The sequence below is a fragment of the Aptenodytes patagonicus genome, chromosome 16 (assembly GCF_965638725.1).
Source record: "Aptenodytes patagonicus chromosome 16, bAptPat1.pri.cur, whole genome shotgun sequence".
In the NCBI taxonomy this organism is placed as follows: Eukaryota; Metazoa; Chordata; class Aves; order Sphenisciformes; family Spheniscidae; genus Aptenodytes; species Aptenodytes patagonicus.
Window position 1 is genome coordinate 14,031,100 of NC_134964.1, and position 20,040 is coordinate 14,051,139.

Here is a 20,040-nt window from a genome sequence, read left to right on the forward strand (position 1 = left end):
GCATCTTATTGAGCAAAATTAAAGATCAGGCAGAGCTTTTTTTGTGGAAGAAGTTATTAACAATCAGTCCTAAAGCAAAACAAATAATGTATTTGCATAAGAAGACATTGCAGTTCCTTACTTTCTCTGTTAGTCAGAATAGCCAATATTAAGAGAGAATGTTCCGGTTGTAAATGAAACAGATTGATGAACAGATTGGTACAAGTAAGTGAACAAGAGTACTCACTATGGGATAAACCTCAACCAATGTAACATGTAGAGCCACCAGAACAAGCTAGGAACTGCTCTAGTACTCTATAGTGTTTTCTGGTATTGAAATATTAATATAAGACCATAATAATTTTTTGTGCCAAGGAATAATGTGGAGTTATGTATAAATAACTAAAGCTATAACTATAACTAAAGGGGGAGTAAAGCTGAAGGAACTCGTTTTGATCATGTAAGATAAGACTTCAAGTGGGAATAATTCTGGGAACATTAAAGCTTTAAAGAAATCACAAAATCTAGCACTTTATGGAGGAGAAAAACATAGATGAGAATGCAAACTGTGTCCTACCTGACTGACTCTTGCAGCAATGGATGAGTAGAAATGTAGCTACTAACTGCATCCTGGCTGGACAGAGAAGAAACAAGTCATCCACACAATGTGTGCTGGTCTGAAGTTTTAAACAAATGACAGCCTGTTTCCTGCAAGGCAAGAAGCAGTACTTAAAATACGGAACAGCCATTCTGGCAGCGCTGGACCCTGGTGCATCATGTAGCTGCTAAGGGCAGATTCTACAAGCGGATGTCAGGAATGGTAAAGGAGACTTGTCTCTCTCTCACTACAGGGACACCTATGGGTCCCTCGAGGTTCCTGGCTAGCTCTACACTCCTACATTTCCAGGGAGTACTTCAGGAAGCTGTGAAGTTGCTGGGGAAGGGAGCTGGAGCTGTTGGAGGGCAGGAGGGGAGGAGACAGCAGGAAGGAAGCCTTTTGCGCTGACCACAGCAGTCAGTGTGTTTGCAGCAACAGCATTCAGGATTAGGAGGTCCTCCTTCTCCCAAGCACGCTGACGTTTACACCCAAGGAATCCTCCTATGTTATAACTAAATATGGAATTACTTTGCTAGGCAGCAGCTAAATATATTTAAGGAAAAGATGACACCCTGTGTTGACTCTTGTGTCCCTGTAAGTGATGCTCTTGAGAGACAGCATCTTTATGTGTGAAGCTGTGAGAGCTGCATCAATGCCAGCGATATCTGGGCACCAAAGAAGGAAAAACCCCCCTCTCCTCTCTCCCTTCCCATCCCAGTATGCTCCCAAGAAATAGGTGGGTTTCTTTCTTTTCAGACAGAACCTTTGTTTCCACACCCTGAAAGGAAGCAAAAGGATTTTGTTTGTACTAAAGCGTATGTCTTTAAACGAACAAACAAACAAACAATACCAAACGCAAAAGCTTAATTCCAAAGTCAGCGTATTGCAACTGTGGCTCAGTAAAAGTATGGAGAAGTACTTTGAGCTCCATGGGCACCTTTTTGAACCTGCTGACTGACTAGCAAATACCACAACAACTTTGGGGACCGTATTTTGATGCCTAAAATCCCTGTTCCTCTTGGACAATATTACAATGACCATCCAAAACGAACAACCTGGCCCAGCTGTGGAAGAATCGTGATGGACTTGAGGCACTTGAAAATGTTAGGGCTCTTCTCTCACCTGTAAGAAAGTATGGCTTGAGAATTTGTTCCTAAACGCTCAACTGATGAAAGGTAACATTGCAGGTTCCTTAAATGATAACATCTTGGTCCGCTTATTGACTTCAAACTGCATGTGTGGGAAACGGAGAGAAGTCCCTGTGGGAAATGGAGAGAAGTCCCACACATTGCACTGGGCTGACCTGGCCTTGCCACCGGCCATCCCGGAAAGCATGATCGGAGACTTCTTGGAATCAGAGTGGAATATTAATGGGAGGGGTAAGGAAAACTAATTTCTCCTCACTTTGTGATTTCTGACTTAGATGGAGGACAGGAGTCATTTTGCATTGACACACTATTTCTGGAGTCAGACTGCCTGTGACCTGATAAGTGCTGATGCAAAGGTAACTGATCTTGGGAAAAACATGGGTCCATAATAGGCATAAAGGAACATCTCTAAGAGAAGGTTTAAAATAGATGCATCTGATAAGCTCCACTAGAGCTGCTGCTGCATGTGGACTATAGAGTTCTCTGACCTTAAACAGCTTGGGCATGAATGAGCGTGGTGTGTCTCCTGAGCACAAAAGCATCAGCCCTATAAGAGGCACTAAGACATGGAGAGAGTATTAGTGACCCGCGGGAAGAAGTTCCTTACAGACACTTCTTGTCAACAATGCCAGATTCAGCTTTCCAGTTCTCCAAGCACTTCCAAACCATACACTCAGGACCCAGAAACATTGCCTTGACCAAAATGTGCATTCTTCCCCAGTGACAGAAAATGAGAGGAACAGTGAAAGAAAGAGAAAGGAGGAAAGAAAGAAAAAGAGAAAGGAAGAAAGGAAGAGAACAGCCAAGTTAACATCATCTAGCTGTTGGTACCTGACACTGGACTTCGAGTCTGCTGCTTTTCATCATCTGTGGGAGCATTTGCTAGTTACAACATCAACCCTCTTCAAGTAGTTGGGTCACAGTGCAGGTAGCTGCTGTTCCTAGGAGCAGAATAGTGGCCTCAGTTGCCAGAGGTGTGACAAGAAGAACACAGGGATGCAGGGAACTTGCTTGGAAGTGATTGTCACAGCTGTACCTACACTCCAGAAGGGAGATCCACACTGCTCTTGTGAACCCACTGTCCATCCACCCATTTCATGCCCGTTGCCTTAGTACCTCAGTGCCTGTCTCACTGGGTAAAAGAGTGCCTTGGGAAACAGATCTGTTTTCTGAACGTCTGCTTTGTCCTGGCACTGCAGGAGGGGCAGGCAGGCAGGCTGTGCCTGATGCCTCCTCACACCCCAAGTCCTTGTGAGCGATGGTGCCAAAAGAAATGGCTGAAAACACTGAAGGGAGGTGCACCCTGGGAAAGCAGAGGTACTGGTGGGGACTGGGAAGGTGAGTAGAGTGTGGGACGCTCCTGGGAGAGCTGAAAGATTCCTTACTCTGAGTAGTGTACTCACCCACACTGCACACTGAGGCCTGCAGTGGATGCTATTTTATAAGCAGGTAACTCTTTGAGATACAGTTAGTGTGAATGTGACCTTCATGTCAACAACTATAAGGCACAGAGCAGAGAGGTCATGGTCCTTCTCCTCACAGCTCCAACCTGCTCACAGCATTGGCATAAGTATATCCCCCAGGGCAACTACACTCTATCCCAGCCAATAGACAGGAATCCCTGTGTGAGCTAACAAAGAATTGAAATTCACATTTTAATGAAGGCAAATCCCATCCTGGGCTGCATCTATAATGGCATTACTAGCAGACTTAGAGATGTGATCATCCCACTCTATTCAGCACTTGTCAGGCCGCACGTGGAGTACTGTGTCCAGTTCTGATCTCCACAATTCAAGAAAGACGTGGGCAGACTGGAGAGGGTCCAAAGGAGGACCATAAAGATGATCAAAGGACTGGAGAACATGCCCTGTGAGGAAAGACTGAAGGAGTTAGGTCTTTTCTCCCTGGAGAAGAGATGGCTTAGCAGGGGACCTCATCACAGCTTTCCAGTACTTAAAGGGTGCTACAAAGACGATGGAGTCTCTCTCCTTACAAGGAGCCACGTGGAAAGGACAAGCGGTAACTGGTGCAAGTTGCACTGGGAGAGGTTTCATCTTGATGTAAGAAAGACATTCTTACAGTGGGAAAATCATTCACTGGAACAACCTCCCCAGGGAAATGGGTGGAGTCCCCATCACTGGAGATTTCCATGATGCAACTGGACAGGATGCTAGATAATCTCATCTAGGCTCCCTTTCCCATGAAAGGCTGGGCCAGATGATGTGTTGAGGTCCCTTCCAGCCTGGGTTGTTCTACAATTCTATGATTTTTGAGAGTTTTCATATAGAAGGTTGTGTCAAAAGAGATGCAATGTTTGTATAACTTCCATTTATATCCTCAAAAGAGTCAGGCTTGAAAATGAAGCTGATATACTTCCATACAAAGATGTTTACATTTCTACTGTAGATGAATCATACCTCATCTTTTTTTTCTCCTCTCACTACAAGCTGGTTGTTTGCTGTTTATAATATTGAACTCTGAACACTGATTTCTGTCATTTCTGCTTCACTCTCCAACATCTCAGACATTTCCCAACATCCTCTTCTTCCCATTGACTTCTCAGTCTTTCCACCCTACTCATCTTCTGTGCAACTGGAGATCCAGTGTGTGGTGGAAAAAGTATCCTCTATATCACCTTCATCTTATTTAAAACACTGCTCAGATGTCATTCTCTCAGGTTTGCTGTGGTGGTAGGAGGAGGATAATTAGCTAACTCTGGTGCACTTTCAAGAACTGCTTATCCTAACATCCCAGGTCATAGATTTTTACCTTCCTGTCCACTGCTCAGTGAAATGGTACGTTCCCCTTAACTGCAGATTATCTGTCACTGTAACTTTTCAGGAAGACACTTGGAATCTACACTGAAAAAGGATGGCACCACCTTTACAAAAATGCAACTTCCAACATTCCATACGAGAAGTAACCACTTTGGTTTCCATGAATTGAAGCAAGATCACAAGTATACCAAGCACTAAGAATAGAGGGACAGCCATTCCCTGTCAATACAAAAAATTTGTCATACAAAAAAACTCCAACAACTCCCCCCAACCTTCACCAGCAACACTATCCTGGGGCTTATGCTCTAGCTCCATGGATTTTAGCTTGCATTTCTCATAGCCCATGCAATGAACATCCTGAACTGCTTTTCATCCTAGAGGATGCGTTCAAGCCCCTCATTAGTTATGATCATTAGGAACTTTCTATGAGAGGTCAGCTCATGTTTCCCATTTTTTTTTTTTCTGCACCAGCATGGAATTCTCTATTAGCGATGCCAGAGCAGATCTCTAAAACATGTTCCCTTACCAGGCAACACATCGTACCAGCCACAGTATGGCACACAAACAGCCTGCAAGAAATACAAAAAGATTCCCTCACGTTAATTTAATCTGACCTAACTTTTACTGATTTTTATATGCAAAGTATGTCCTTACCATTACCACGGTCCAGTACTCAGCTGCATCTTAGCAGAAGGGTAGGGATAAGAAGTTTTGCTCTAGTAGATTAGAGCATCGGCATTTCGTTTCAGCTTGTGCTAGCATTCCTGGGAGCTCTCGTTTTACACAGAGGGCAGCAGAAATGCTGCTGCAGCAGAAGCTGTGTATTCGCTGTCAGACAGTTAATTGGGGTCCACAGGGTGTACTGACGCCTCCAGCATGCCCTGCTCATACTGAGAGCGTGGCCAACAACAGCACTTGCAAGCTGCAAATCCCATGGGGAACATTTTTGAATAAAATAATCTGGTGAATCAGATACTCCAAAGAAGCACAAAAATCAATTTAACTGGAAATGTTGGTATGTGTGTCTGTGTTATCTGTGAGCTTTTTAATGTAGTTTATTACATAGCAGATGTGTCTCTGCATGTCTGAGTCTTTCAGTGTTTGTTACAACATTTCTGACAGCTTCAATATTTAACCTTGAAAGTGACAAAAACTGTCATTGAAGAGTGATCCCATTAACTGCATCATTGGGACTAATCTGTTCCAATGTGAGAAAAGGTTCTAAAAGATGATCCAAATGGTCTCATCTCAAGCATCAATATAAGTCTATGTATTTATATGCCTATTATAAGCATTTTATGAGCAGAAGACCTGCATGAGAGAATGCATAAGAAACAGTAACAATTGAAGTATAAAAAGATCACTAAAGGAAAACAAGCAGAAAAGCTAAAAGTTTGTGCTGTTTTTTACTTCAGAAGGGAGGAAGTTTCCAGAAAGAACATCTATTAATAGAAAAAAATGTGAGGAACCCTGTTAACCTAAGGTCTTAGTTGGATACTTCAGGTTGTAAGAGAAAATAATATATTGAACAGTAACACATCTGTTGCAGCAAATTTTATATACTGAGGAATATTTTTAAAAAACCAAAACAAACAGGTTGAATTGTTGTAGAAGTGACTTGTTGTTTAAATCATGCTTAGTACCAAGGGAATAAAATGTTGTACCTGTGTTATTAGACTTTTAAAATTTTCCTGATTGTACGGAAGTAGATCTGTCAGTCTGACATCTGCATAAGACAAATTGGTAGAAACCACAACAAGAACAGAATTTGAAAGCGAAAGCCGTGTCTCGCAATACATTTGACTTCAAGAGAATCAGCAGGGACATGGATAAGAATGATCTAGTCAATACAGTATGAAGAGATTTTGAAAAGTATACACGTGCTCCCACATGACATGGGCAAAAGTTGCTTTGACTGGAAAGAAATATTTACCTTGTGAATTAAAAGACAGGACACGAAATGTGGAAACAAATGCTTAGCTGAGGTGGGAAGCCACCAGCAGAGTCCCATAAAGATGTGAGTTAGGACCTGTGCAGTTCAGCATATACATAAATGGCCTGGAAAAAAAGGGCTTCAAAAAATGACAAAATCATGGTAAGACCTGCTTGTGACACTAAAATTGCACGGAATGTGATGACACAGAATAATTGGATGATTGTCTAACAGGTCAGCTGAAATTTAGGTTAGTGGTATTTAACATTTATAAACTAATCATTTCTCTACATCTTGAAAAATTGTTTATTCATGAAAAAGATCTTGGTATATTTATGATGGTTCTCTGAATTGTCAGGCCAAAAGCAGATTTGACAACACAGATGTAAAAATAGGAGTTTTTATGGAAGACACTGATGACAGATCAGAATATATCATTATGGTATAAATCCTTCATGTGCCCAAAGCTTGAATATTGAATTTAGTTTTGGTAACCAAATCCCAAAAAGGTGCAGATAAGGGTCTCAAGTAATATCAGAGACAGAGAACTGCTCCCATAAAAGAATGTCTTCAGATGGAAGAATAGAGGATTGAGGTAGGATGTGATAGACATCTATAAAATCAACAGTTGTGTGGAGAAGGGGAAGATAAGTAGATTGTGTCATATGTAGATACGAAGCAACCAGCAGCAAGTAAACTTAATGCCTTTCTGCATTTCTTTGTCAGCTGCTACATGAGGGAACAGCACATAAATTTTCCTGTGCTATCTGGCACACATAAAACAGCACCTCATGTGACAGTTCACAGTGCTAAACTGCACCGTCTCTGGGATACACAACAGCCTATATCCTGACAGCCTATGGCCCAGCTATACACCCAGGAGACCATCCTTCAAGCATACTGCCTCCTCAGAGTGGTTACTCCACAGCAACATCTACATTGTCTTTGTACCCAAGAGAGCACATCTTGGGCACAGCAGCATGTGGTGCAACCTTGGTAACACCACTACTGTGGCTCTTGAGAAGTGGCCTCTGGGCATGGTATGCTGTCTTCTTTCTATGCATGGGCTGCAGGACACTGGTGTGACAACTGTTCCACAGCTCTCTGGATTTCCACAGCCTTGATCTTTATTGCACACAGTGTGCACATGACTTTTCTGCCGCTTCACTCACGAGCACACCAGCATTCACTGTAAAAGGGGCTATTTCCCAAACAAATCCTAGCTTCTGCTTAGCACTTCTTGTATCACCTTGCTGCCTACTTATCTACTGCTTTCCATAGAGAGCCAATGACATTGAGGATTTGATTCCAGACCAGTTTCATGCAGTGGCCTAAGGCCAGGCTAGCAGTGGCCTTGATGGCCTGGTTGCCAGCAGCAACACAACTCAGACCTCTGTTATTAAGGAAAAGTACCAAGCAGTGAGATTACAGACCTGCCATGAGCAACACAAGGTACTCTCCATGGAAATGTGAGTTCTCCTTTGGAGCCTAGGAATGTCTCTCTCACAACAACCTGTGTTGAGCTAACTGGATGAGCAAGTTCACCATAAGCCTGCTGCTGGCTGACATCTTGCAGACCACGCTTTTTCCTGTGGTCTGTGTGAGTTTGTCAGGAGCTTCACTTAGAAAGGGTTCCCCCACTATGGGATATACTCCTACACTTGCAGCACTGTTGCTTTGTTCTTGTAAATAAATGAAAGGCTTTTTGTTATCTTATTTTATATGGCCTTTGTTCATTATAGAAAATTCATGGATGATGCAACTAGGTAGAATAGCTAAATTTATGATAACGATGCTTTGTGTTGTCTGATCAACTTCTTCCAGAGATAGGTCAACATCACCTTCCTCCGAGAATGTCTGCAATTGCAGAGTGCCACAGTGTGTGGTGGTGATAGCACACATCCCCTCCTTCCCTGAGTCATATAAAGTTACCAAAACAGGCAATGCCCCTTCAACAAGGCATGACAGGCCAAGGTTGCACATACCTTTCATTTTCTAGCCACAAGGTACTAGTGAGTTCTTACCACAACTGGTGGCTTGTGGCACTTACATCATTATCTGAGGTATTGCAGAAAGAGGTGTAAACAGTGGGATAAGATCCTCCAGAATATTTGTTTGCCAATTTCTACCCCTTCTACCAATGGCCTTGGTTCCAAGGATGGGAGATGAGTGGTAATGCAGCATATGCAAATATATGGCTCAGGCAAGAACAAACCTTACACTACAAAGAACAGTGCACTGGAGATGTGCAAGTGAAAAGTGCTTACCCTGCCCAGGTTATACTTAAACGCTCTTCTTCTTCTTTCAGGATACAGTCTCTTTTGCATCCACACTAAACACAAGCACGTTAATCCCTCCCCCACACAAGACATTAGCCCCTAACTTATACATACATACATGGTTCCTCCCCTGGCAAGACATAGCATCTGATTCCCATTCAAACAAAACACTACTGTTCACCAATCCCTGACAACCTTTAAGATTAATCATATTCTACCCCTTGGAGTTATCTCAGGGCTGGAAGTTATATTTAGGAAGTCCAAGGCCCAGGCATATGTAGTGAAAGCCCCCTATCAAAACTATAAGTAAACTTTCATGATAACAAAGGCAGTTCCTTACTGCTGCCAAATCTCTCTGCCTGCCCGTAGGCAAAAAGACAGAAGTTTCCCTACATCCCCTATTGTGGTTGAACCTCATCCTCATTAAAATTTACAACAGACTGCCTAAATGATCCAGAATGGCAAGGAATTCCCAGTGAGGTTGGAGAAGATTCTCCTACCAGTCATGCCATTCTTCAATGCCTCTGTGAATCGTGAGAGGATCTAAGTGCTGCCCACTGAAAACTCCTTTTGCTGGATTGCCTGAAGTGCAGTGCTCCTTTTGGGACCTATTGTGGCCAATACAGTGGCCAGGCCAGAGTTCAACATTCTGTGGGGCCATATGACAAGGTGGGGAGAACTTTTGTTCTAGTGGAACCAATACCTTGAGGTGACACCTGCCCAGTGTGAAAGAATCCTCTTTAGAAAGTTACCATTGTTTACTAGGTATTGCATTTCAATTCATTTTCAATACTCCATAAAATATCAAGGGGTGAAAAAGCATTTAACTACATTTCCAACCTAATTTAAAAAAAATCTTCAGGAAGGATTTCCAGAGCTGCCTTCTTACACCATGCACACACCATGCATGGGCTGGAGCAAGGCCTAGGAATGACAAGGTCTGGGGAAGGAATGACTGTACAGAAGGTTGGGGAACGTGCTCTGGCCTTCAGCAAGAGGTAATGCTCTGCAACAGAGTCTGCACTACAAGGAAAAGTGGAAGAAAGGCAGTTTGTCAAAGGTAGGCCAAGACAGACTAACCTGTCATCTTCCTCAGATAAGATGCCCAATTGTCCAGGCAAAGGAGCTGTGACATTTCTGATCTAGCTGGACTAGAACAGCTAGGCTCTTGAACAATGCCAGCAGGTAAACTGCTGTTAAGGTGGAAAACAGTCAGGTATTGAGCATTATGAGGTGGGGAAAGGAATGTTTCCCTACTGGACAGCCAGCCTGCCAGCTGACCACCTTCAGCCGGCAGGGCTGCAGGGGCTTTTGCTGCTGAAATTATTCTGGCAGTGTCTGAGATAACAAATGAATGACAAGCATATTTGGAAAGTTCCTCTAGCTGACCTGGGTGGGAAGGCACAAACCTCACTATTCCTTTTCTGTGGTAGCCACATGTGTTACTTGCTCAGCGCTGGCAAGGAGGAAGCTTGATGGAAAGCAAATTGATCAAAACAAAAGGGAGAGGAACCAATAAAAACGGCATGTTTGTGATCAAAGTGTCCAACCCAATATGCTCTGAGAGAACTATCGGTAAAAAACTTTGGCATAGGGTAGCCAAACTTGTTCATTTGGGACATTTCCCAGGTTCACATGAAGAGAACAAACACTCAAAGGGAAAACCCCAGTAAAATGTAATTTCTAGAGTGAAATTCAGAAACATTTGCACACAGAGCTCACCCTCAGGTGGCAGTGCAGGTTGCAGGAGAGGTGGGAGGGCATTTGTTTCAAGGCAGTAGAAGATGTAGAATGTGTGTGCAGGCACCGCTACACATTTCCACACAGCCTCAGACACCAGCGAGGCTCTCAGCTGCTGCCAGGGAGACACTGCTCTGGGCTGGCCTTTGGGTTGACCCAGAGAAACTGCCATGTCCTGACATGCCTGTTGCCACCAGCTGACACGCAGCAGCAAGGCAGGTAGGTCCCCCCTCAGGGTCAGCACCTAGCCAAGAGGCCATGCCATGGAGATCCTGGAGCCCAGGTGCTGCTGCTCTGGAGCCAGGGCAGGCTCTGGTCACTGGGAAGGAGGACACCTCTCTGTTTGCATGGGCAGGCAGGCTGAGCGCAGGCAGCGTCAGATGCAGCCACTGCTTGTGGCTCTGGGCAGAGCCTGCACATGGGAGGCAAAGCGCTCCATGCATCTGTCCCATGGCTGTTGAGCCACAGTCTCAGATGCTCACTGGGTTCAGATGCCAGTGTGTGACCACAGCACAGCTGGGCCTGCTTGCAGCTGAGCAAATCCCACTCACGGGCTGCTACGGGCAGTGGGGACACACCAGCAGGGATTTCAGCAAAGCTGCTGGGGCCAGGACTAGCTGGGGCCCTCTTCTTGTGTGGGCAAGGCAGCTCATGCCATGCCCAGTGATACTGGCTCCAGGCTGCAGCTGGTTTAGAATTTGGCAAGTCATCCATGTGAAGTGCATGAGACAGAGCGCCCAGGGAGGCAACACGCCATGGGATTGCTTTGTAAGGATCTGTCCCACCTGAAAGCAAGTGGGTGGCTTGCCAGTGCCTCTTGGGCACTGGGCAAGGCCCAGAAGGGAGAAGCAGCTCCAGAGGAGGGACGCTATGCAGGCGCATCATGGAGAGAAGAGGAGCCGAATGACTGGGAATGATGGCAGGCCTGAGACATGTCCAGCTGCCTTTGGGGGTGTTGAGGGGCCAGCAAAGTGACATATCAGACAGAGGCAGGAGCAAGTACGGTGGCATGAATGTGTGGCAGCTGGGCAGACACGGTCACCCTGCAGCACATTGCCCTGTGCCTGGAGCTGAGCAGGGGTTTGGTGAGCAGCTCCTGTATGGGGTCAGTTGAAGCTCAAGGATGTCTTGTCCCTCCAATAGGTTTGGCTGAGATTGTACAGAGTATTTCTGAGCAGGTGTCATCAGGGTTTTATACAGTGCCACTACCGTTACACCAGCAGTTTCCAAACGTCAGCTGATGCACTCAGCATCATCTTGCCTCTTTGTGAAGCCTACAGCTCTCCTGTGACCTCCACTGATGCTCTGAACTCTGTCTCTCAGGCATTCTTGCTGACGAGCTCACATCCTACCTCAGAACTGGTATCGGAGGGTACTATTTACTCCAGTGTCACACAGCTCACATGGATCAAACATTAAGTTATCATTTCAGTTTTCATTTTAGCCTTCAGTACACACACATTCCAAGAAAAACAGAATTTTGCTTCTAGGAAACTATTTGTGCCTTATTTATGCCAGCATACTCTTCAGACACGGTGATTGTCAATACCCCAGTTCCTGGGAAATACAAAAAATTACCTACTTTCTTATCCCAGAGATTGCAGTCAGATCAATACCTTAATAAGAATCACAAAATTTTTACATGTCCTCATTTCAAGCTGGAAGTAATGTGCCCATGTCTGGGATTCTAAATTTCTTGACATTAACTTGTTCCAGTTTCTTGCAAATATAATCTCAGTGTCGACTTCTCTGAATCTGTAATGGTTATATTTATGAACAATTCCATGCATTTTTGCCCTAAAATAATTTCTGTTTTTCATCTCATCTATAACCTTATTCTTTATGTTTTCTTTTTGTCATTTACAGCAGGAAGCTCACTTACAGCTCTCCAGCAGCAATACCCGCTCTCCTTTTTTCTTCTTTCTTTTCGTTTTAATTTCAGACACACTGTAGGCCTCAGAGTTGTGGAAATAACTTTGTGAACTGGGTATAAGCAGGTGTAGTGACAATTCCATGATATGATTTCTGGGGCAAGAATTTTGCAAAATTACTTCACCTATGGATCCGATCAGACCTCCACTGCCAGGGCTGGCTGAAGACGTTCCCATGTGCACTGGCCCATCATTGTACCTGTAGTGGCTGAGTCTTTTTTAGTGTCAACAACAACTGGGTCTTCTGGGAGATTTAAAACAATAATGCTGCTAGATATAGCCCTATCTGTTCATTTCAGTCAGATCTCCATGTTCTTTACCATGCTGAAACTGTATAACTGTGATTTTCTTTTTTTTTTTTTTTTTAACCAGGTCACAAAATAGAGAACTTTTGCTATGGAATACATTAGGTTTTGCACCAGAGTGGCATACATGTCCCTCTGGTATACAACTACCCAACTCCAAGAAATGGACAAATTCATAGAATAAAATTTAGTTTTAGATGTAAAATACAAAGACACCATCACCGGCTCAGAAAGCCTCCAAGCAACAAATCAGAGGGGCTGTGGGAGTATTCTCAGCACGATCACTACACACTTGCTATGTTCACATATTTTAACTGGGAATCTCCTCTTGGCAAGTGTCAGAGACAAGATCCTGGGCTAGGAAGATCTTGATACAGATATTCTTATGTTCATTCCCATAACATGAACAACCACTAGGACTCAAATGTGACGGGGGAGTTTCACGGGGTCAGAGACAGGCATTCCTGAGACATTTCCTTTTACTTCCACAGTTCAAACTGCACTAAAATGTGGCCTCTCACTCTCAGACTCTTCAATAATCATGGAACATGGGGGAGAAGCAGCTGTATCATAAAGTGTGGCAGAAAGTGAGGCAGCTGCCTGATCTGGCTCTAGGTGGCAATTGGCTCTAGGTGGCCCTGCTTGTGCAGGGGAGTTGACCAGATGACCTCCAGAGGTCCCTTCCAACCTCAGCCACTCTGTCATTCTGTAATTCTGTGATCTTCTTCTCAAGAAGGATCTATTTTCAGTATGCCTGAATCGCCTCTCCTCCATGGGGAATATCAGCACTCCAGTGCTTTGTCCAAGCCACACTGCTGTGCAGGACAGTCTGTATCCAGAGATGTCTTTCAATCCACCTCTTCTCTTTCAGCTGTGCTGTGTTTTGCTTCCAGCGTTGGTGGAGTCTAGCCCTGCAGAGATGGATGGAAACAAGAATGGCAGAAAAATAATGGTTGGCAGGAACTACTTCATTTTTTGTTTCGTTCATTAGATATTTTGGGAATGGGTGGCAGAAGCACCCTATTGTGACTGGCCCAGATGCTCCTTGCATCTTTAGCATAGACTACCTCAGGAGAGGGTATTTCAAGGACCCAAAAGGGTACCGGTGGGCTTTTGGTATAGCTGCCTTGGAAACGGAGGAAATTAAACAGCTGTCCACCTTGCCTGGTCTCTCGGAGGACCCCTCTGTTGTGGGGTTCCTGAAGGTCGAAGACCAACAAGTGCCAATCGCTACCACCACGGTGCACCGGCGGCAATATCGCACCAACCGAGACTCCCTGATTCCCATTCATGAGCTGATTTGTCGACTGGAGAGCCAAGGAGTGATCAGCAAGACTTGCTCACCCTCTAACAGTCCCATATGGCCAGTGTGGAAGTCTAATGGAGAGTGGAGACTAACAGTAGACTATCGTGGCCTAAATGAAGTCACACCACCGCTGAGTGCTGCTGTGCCAGACATGCTAGAACTTCAACATGAAACAATCCAACACCACATACCATCTCCATTTTTTCCTGCCCTGGAAGATTATTATGACAGATGGAGCCCAAAGTCATGGACTAAATGAACTCACCGAACGTTTTAGAGGGATGGCCCACAAACTAGGGGAATGATATCTCTGTGTGTGTGTGTATATATATATATATAGAAAAAAAAGGGGGTGGTAATTAATGAAAATGTACTGGAAAATATGAGACTTGAGCATGACGCAGATGGTATAGAATAAGGGGTGGATATTGTCCTGGTTTCGGCAGGGATAGAGTTAATTTCCTTCCTAGTAGCTGGTACAGTGCTGTGTTTTGGATTTAGGATGAGAACAAAGTTGATAACGCACCGATGTTTTAGTTGTTGCTGAGCAGTGCTTACACCAGCCAAGGACTTTTTAGTTTCCCATGCTCTACCGACTGAGAAGGCTGGAGGTGCACAAGAAGCTGGGAGGGGGCACAGCCAAACTGGCCAAAGAAACATTCCATACCATGTGACGTCATGCTCAGTACATAAACTGGGGAAAGCTGGCTGGGGGGGCCGCTGCTCGGGGACTGGCAGGGCATCGGTCGGCGGGTGGTGAGCAATTGTACTGTGCATCACTTGTTTTGTGTATTATTATTATTATCATCATATTATTATTATTATCATTTTATTTCAATTATTAAACTGTTTTTATCTCAACCCACGAGTTTTTTCTAACTTGTGCTCTTCCAATTCTCTCCCCCATCCCACTGGGTCGGGGGGAGTGAGCAAGCGGCTGTGTGGTGCTCAGTTGCCGACTGAGATTAAACCATGACAGTCCTTTTTTGGGCTGATGCACTGTTTGGTCACCCTTTACCTAGGTGCATTTTATAAACATGGTAAGTCAGTGCTTCCCCAGTACTATCCCACTGTACTCAATCGAATTATAGAAGTGTGGAAACAGGAACAAGCAGTGGTAGTTACATTTCAGTGTAGTAACAGTGCAGACTCCTCTTAAACATTTAACAGAATTTATCTCCTCCATTTAACAGAACTGAAAGATGAAAGGAAACATTGCTGAAATGAATGCATCAGTTTCAAGTGATAAATATTTGACTTTTTTTTCTTTTTCAGTAGGTTTAGGAAAAAACCTAAATGCTTGCTGTTTCAGTGGGAGCTCTCAAATGAACCTGACTTGGCTTTTCAACCTCACTTAGCTGCTTAAAGCTGACAATGACAGAGATTTGTAAACACTGAAACTTTAGCTGAACCTGAAGAAGCAGCTCCTCAAGATGAGGTGAGTTGAAATGGCAAATTGGGTCTGCATACGGTGGGAGATCCACTTACTCCTCTCCAATTCCTCCCCTTCCAGGACTGAACAAAAATGAAGAGCAGGGGAAAGAACAGGGAGAACAAAATCTCCTTTTTTCATCAGAAGTAAGCTGTTCCACTGGCTCAATAGACTGTCACAATTATCTCAGCAATATCTAAGCTTATCCAATGGGGAGGTAAACAGATAGTGACAGATAGTGACAGATAGTGGCTATGGTAGTTCTATGCTGAATAATCTGACTGAATCTTCCCAGGAGGAGAAGAGAAAGCCACAATCACTTTTTCAAGTATAAATAACAGAAGGCTGCAGTCCTTCACACGAGCGGCCTTAGTGATTCTTGGACTTTTGCAAAAGACAGGAAAAAGAAAGGATCCTGCACTGGCATAACATGTAATACCAGGGAAGCATGAAACAAAAGACTAGAGTCGCACCCTATGAAGAAAAGACACATGTTAACAAGTAGCAGAGAATTCCTCGGGACTGAAATTGCAAGCCAAAGCAGAAAAATGTGCTATAGGGTTCATCTAACCAAAATGGTGACAACTATAACATCCTGAGGGGGAACAAGTGGTTGCAAGGCAGGAAAAACCATAGCAATGGTAAATTTAACTATTCCTATGTAGACTGGATAAATGGTATAACAGAGTGTGATACAAGGAGTGAATGCTGATGGCAGCATATAGCATTGAGAGCTGAAAGGGTGCATTTGCCATGCAGCAGGAGAATCCCTTGTGAGGTGTATTACTCTGCTGGAAACATTTGTACTTCTTCTATGGCTTTCAAGGGCACACCTGAAGGATTTCCTTTTGCTTGGGAAGAAGCAGTTCCAGGTAACTTGAACCTTAGAACACCAGTAATGGTAACCCATCTTATCCATATTGTTTATTTCAATTTGCATGACACCATCTGCCAAAAATGTTCAAGCACCAGTTCTCTCTGTCTCTCAGCCTTTCTGAAGCTTCCAGACCTTCTGTGCAAAACATGAGGAGAATGAAGCTATTGTTCCCTACATCCCTCGCTAACAAGAGCTAGCCTCTTGTTCTCTATTTTCTGGCCCGAAATGATGGTTGGATGTGGTGCCTAGATGCTAGGAGAGACATATCTGTGTTATTTTCTAACCACATAGTTAATGCTGTTGAACAAAAATGTCATTGACTCCCTTAGGTTATGCAAGATGGTCCTGGGCAACAAAGCCAGGCTGCTGCAAGAAGTGAAAAACATTGAAATCCCCTTGCATTCAGATCAAATTGTGGGCCAAAGGGATCTGAAAAACTGCACTTATTCTTTGGAGTTCATAGTTGAGTGATGTTTGGGGCAATGTTGGTGAACACTCAACAGAGAATGTCCACGTATACAAAATGAGAAAAAGCTCCAGCTGGTTCTTGTCACCTCTGGTGGACTGGACAAGCACCATTCAAATGTCAGTAAGACCAGTCATGACTGGCTGAACTGCTCAGCAGTCAAGGCAACCACCACCAAGTATTGTTCCATGGAGAGGGGCCCTGTCTAATGTCAGAGGAATAAACAAATGAAATAATAGAGCATGAATCTTAAGGAGTCCAGCTGCAGTGCTATGACCACTTTTCCTCCGTCAGGACACAACTAAGGACAACAGTATTGGATGCACCGGAAAATGCATCAGCTGATACTCATGAGTACAGCAGGATCCACAGTCTCCTTCAGGACACTTATGTCTGTTACCTCTGTTCTTGGCTTAGCACGTCATTTCCCCAAACTGGGCAGTCGTGGAAGGCCACTGAAGGCCAGTTCTCTTAGCCTTTCCTCATTGGAGAGATGCTCCAGTCCCTTAATCATCTTCATAGTCCTTTGTTGAACTCTCTCCAGTATGTCCATGTGTCTCTCGTACTGGGGAGCCCAGAACTGAACAAGTACTCCAGGTGTGGCCTCACCAGTGCTGAGCAGAGGGGAAGGATCACCTCTCTCGACCTGCTGGCAACATTCCTCCTAATGAAGCCCAGGACACCACTAGCCTTCTTTGCAGCAAGGTCACATTGCTGGCTCATGATCAGCTTGGTGTCCACCAGGAGCCCTAGGTCCTTTTCTGCAAAGCTGCTTTCCAGCTGGGTCACCCCTGGAAAATATTGGTACCTGGGGTTGTTCCTTCTCCCCAGGTGCAGGCTCCTTGTTGAACTGCATGAGGTTCCTGTCAGCCCATTTCTCCAGCCTGTCAGGGTCCCTCCGGATGGCAGCCTGACCCTCTGGAATATCAGCCACTCCTCCCAGTTTTGTGTTATCAGTGAACTTGCTAAGGGTGCATTCTGCCCCATCATCTAGATCATTAATGAAGATGCTAAACAGGACTGGACGTAGTATTGACCCCTAGGGTACACCACTAGTTATTGGTCTCCAACTAGACTTTGTGCCACTCATCACCACCCTCTGAGCCTGGCCATTCAGCCAGTTTTCAATCCACCTCACTGTCTGTTTATCCAGCCCGCACTTCAACAGCTTCTCCACAAGGATCTTATGGGACACAGTGTCAAAGGCCTTTCTGAAGTCAAGGTCGACAATATCCATGGCTCTGCTCTCATCTACCAGGCCAGTCATTTCATTATAGAAGGTGATAAGGTTGATCAAGCATGACTTCCCCTTGGTGAAGCCATGCTGACTACTCCTAATGATTTTCTTGTCCTTCAGGTGCCTGGAAATGATTTCCAGGATTAGTTGCTCCAACAGCTTCCCAAGGACTGAGGTGAGGCTCACTGGCCTGTAGTTCCCTGGGCCCTCCTTCTTGCACTTCTTGAAGACAGGAGTGACATTTACTTTCCTCCAGCCTTCAGGCACTTCTGCTAATCACCATGATTTGTTAAAGATTATCAAGAGTGACCTCACAATGACACCAGCCATCTCCTTCAGAACTTGTGGGTGTATCCCTTCAAGGCCCATGTCCAGTTTGCATAAGTATTCCCTGACCTGATCCTCTTCCACCAAGGGTATGTCTGCCTTGCTCCAGACTTCCTTCCTGCTCTCTGGGACCTACGATTCCTGAAAGTCTTGCTAGCAGCATTCAGTACCTCAGCCTTTTCCATATCTTGTGTCACCAGGACCGCCAACCCCTTCAGCAGTGGGCCCACATTTTCCCTAGTCTTTCTTTTGTCACCCATGTACTTACAGAAGCCCTTCTTGCCGTCTTTGACATCTTTGGCCAGATCCAATCGCATTTGGGGTTTGGCTTTCCTAACTTCATCCCTGCATGCTCAGACAGTGTCTCTGTTTTCCTCCCAGGTTACCTGTCCTTGCTTCCACCCTCTGTATGCTGCCTTTTTGTGTCTTGAGTTTTGCCATAAGCTCCTTATTCAACCATGCAGTCCCCCTGGCATTTTCTTTACCTGAATTACTACTCCATCCTGACACTGTGCCTCAATAAAGGCAAACAGTAAAATTACCTGTCGTTACATATGGTGTTTCACATATTTGAGTCTTTCATATTAGAGCCCTGTCATCTAAGGATGAAATACTCCTGGTCTTGAAAAAGCATGTCTAGGCATCTCAGGTATGTCCTTGATGACACAAAATTATTTTCAGTGCGAAAAAGTAAACTGAGAAGAGCTGTGAAAGAATTTTGTGATACTTGCACTGGGCAAAAAAATGTTGATAAGTGCAAAGTAATGTACACAGGAAAAGCAACCCTAACTATCAAATATAGCGATGGACAGCATTCAGATCTATGGAGGTACAGTATTAACACTGCATGTCATCAGATCTTGAGAGAGAGAATGTAGAACTAGAAGATTATAGGGGAGAATGTCAAAGCTAATGAGAACTAAATAATGATTTCCATACAAGGAGAGATAAGATAGATTAGTGCTCTTTGCCTTGTTATGTGGAGAGGGATTATTGATTTTTTTTCTATTATGGGAAGAACTAGGGATTGACGGGGAAATAAGCATCACTAAAGTAAAAAAAGTATTTTTCAATAAATTAATTTAAACTATAAATCTAATTGCCGTAGAGCTCTTTGGATGCTGAAAAGTAAAATTGGTCGTAAAGTGATTAAATCAAAGGAATAAAAATCTAGCAAAGGCTCTTGAACACAGTCATGTGTCCTCCTATGAATCTCTAAACTCAAGATTTCTAGAATGTTGGAAGATACACAAATGAATGTTATTTTATATTTATATCCAGAGATGGAATACAACTTAATGAACACTTAGTTTGGTTCAAGGTGACTATTCTCCCTGATACATCGTGCTATATTATGTTACAACTGAAAGAAGTGAAGCAGAGTAATATTTAATAATCTGATTAAGATAAGCAGTTCAGACAACAGCAAAATCCACATCTCCTATCCAAGATCTGTAAGTAGAGAGCTCTGTAAAAGGACAGCTGTCATCAGACTTATGGTGGCCTCAGAAAAGCTCAAGGTATGCACACAAATGTCACCGTGCTTGCCCAGTGAATGATTGTCCCTGTTCCCTTAGCTCAGATTCATGGAGCATCTATGGCCTTCAGTTATTAGTAGTTACCCTCATCCCTCTCGTCAGCATTAGTTGAAATTCCCTCCTTAGGAGTCTTCTCATATTATTTATAGGAGATTTGTTCACATAGC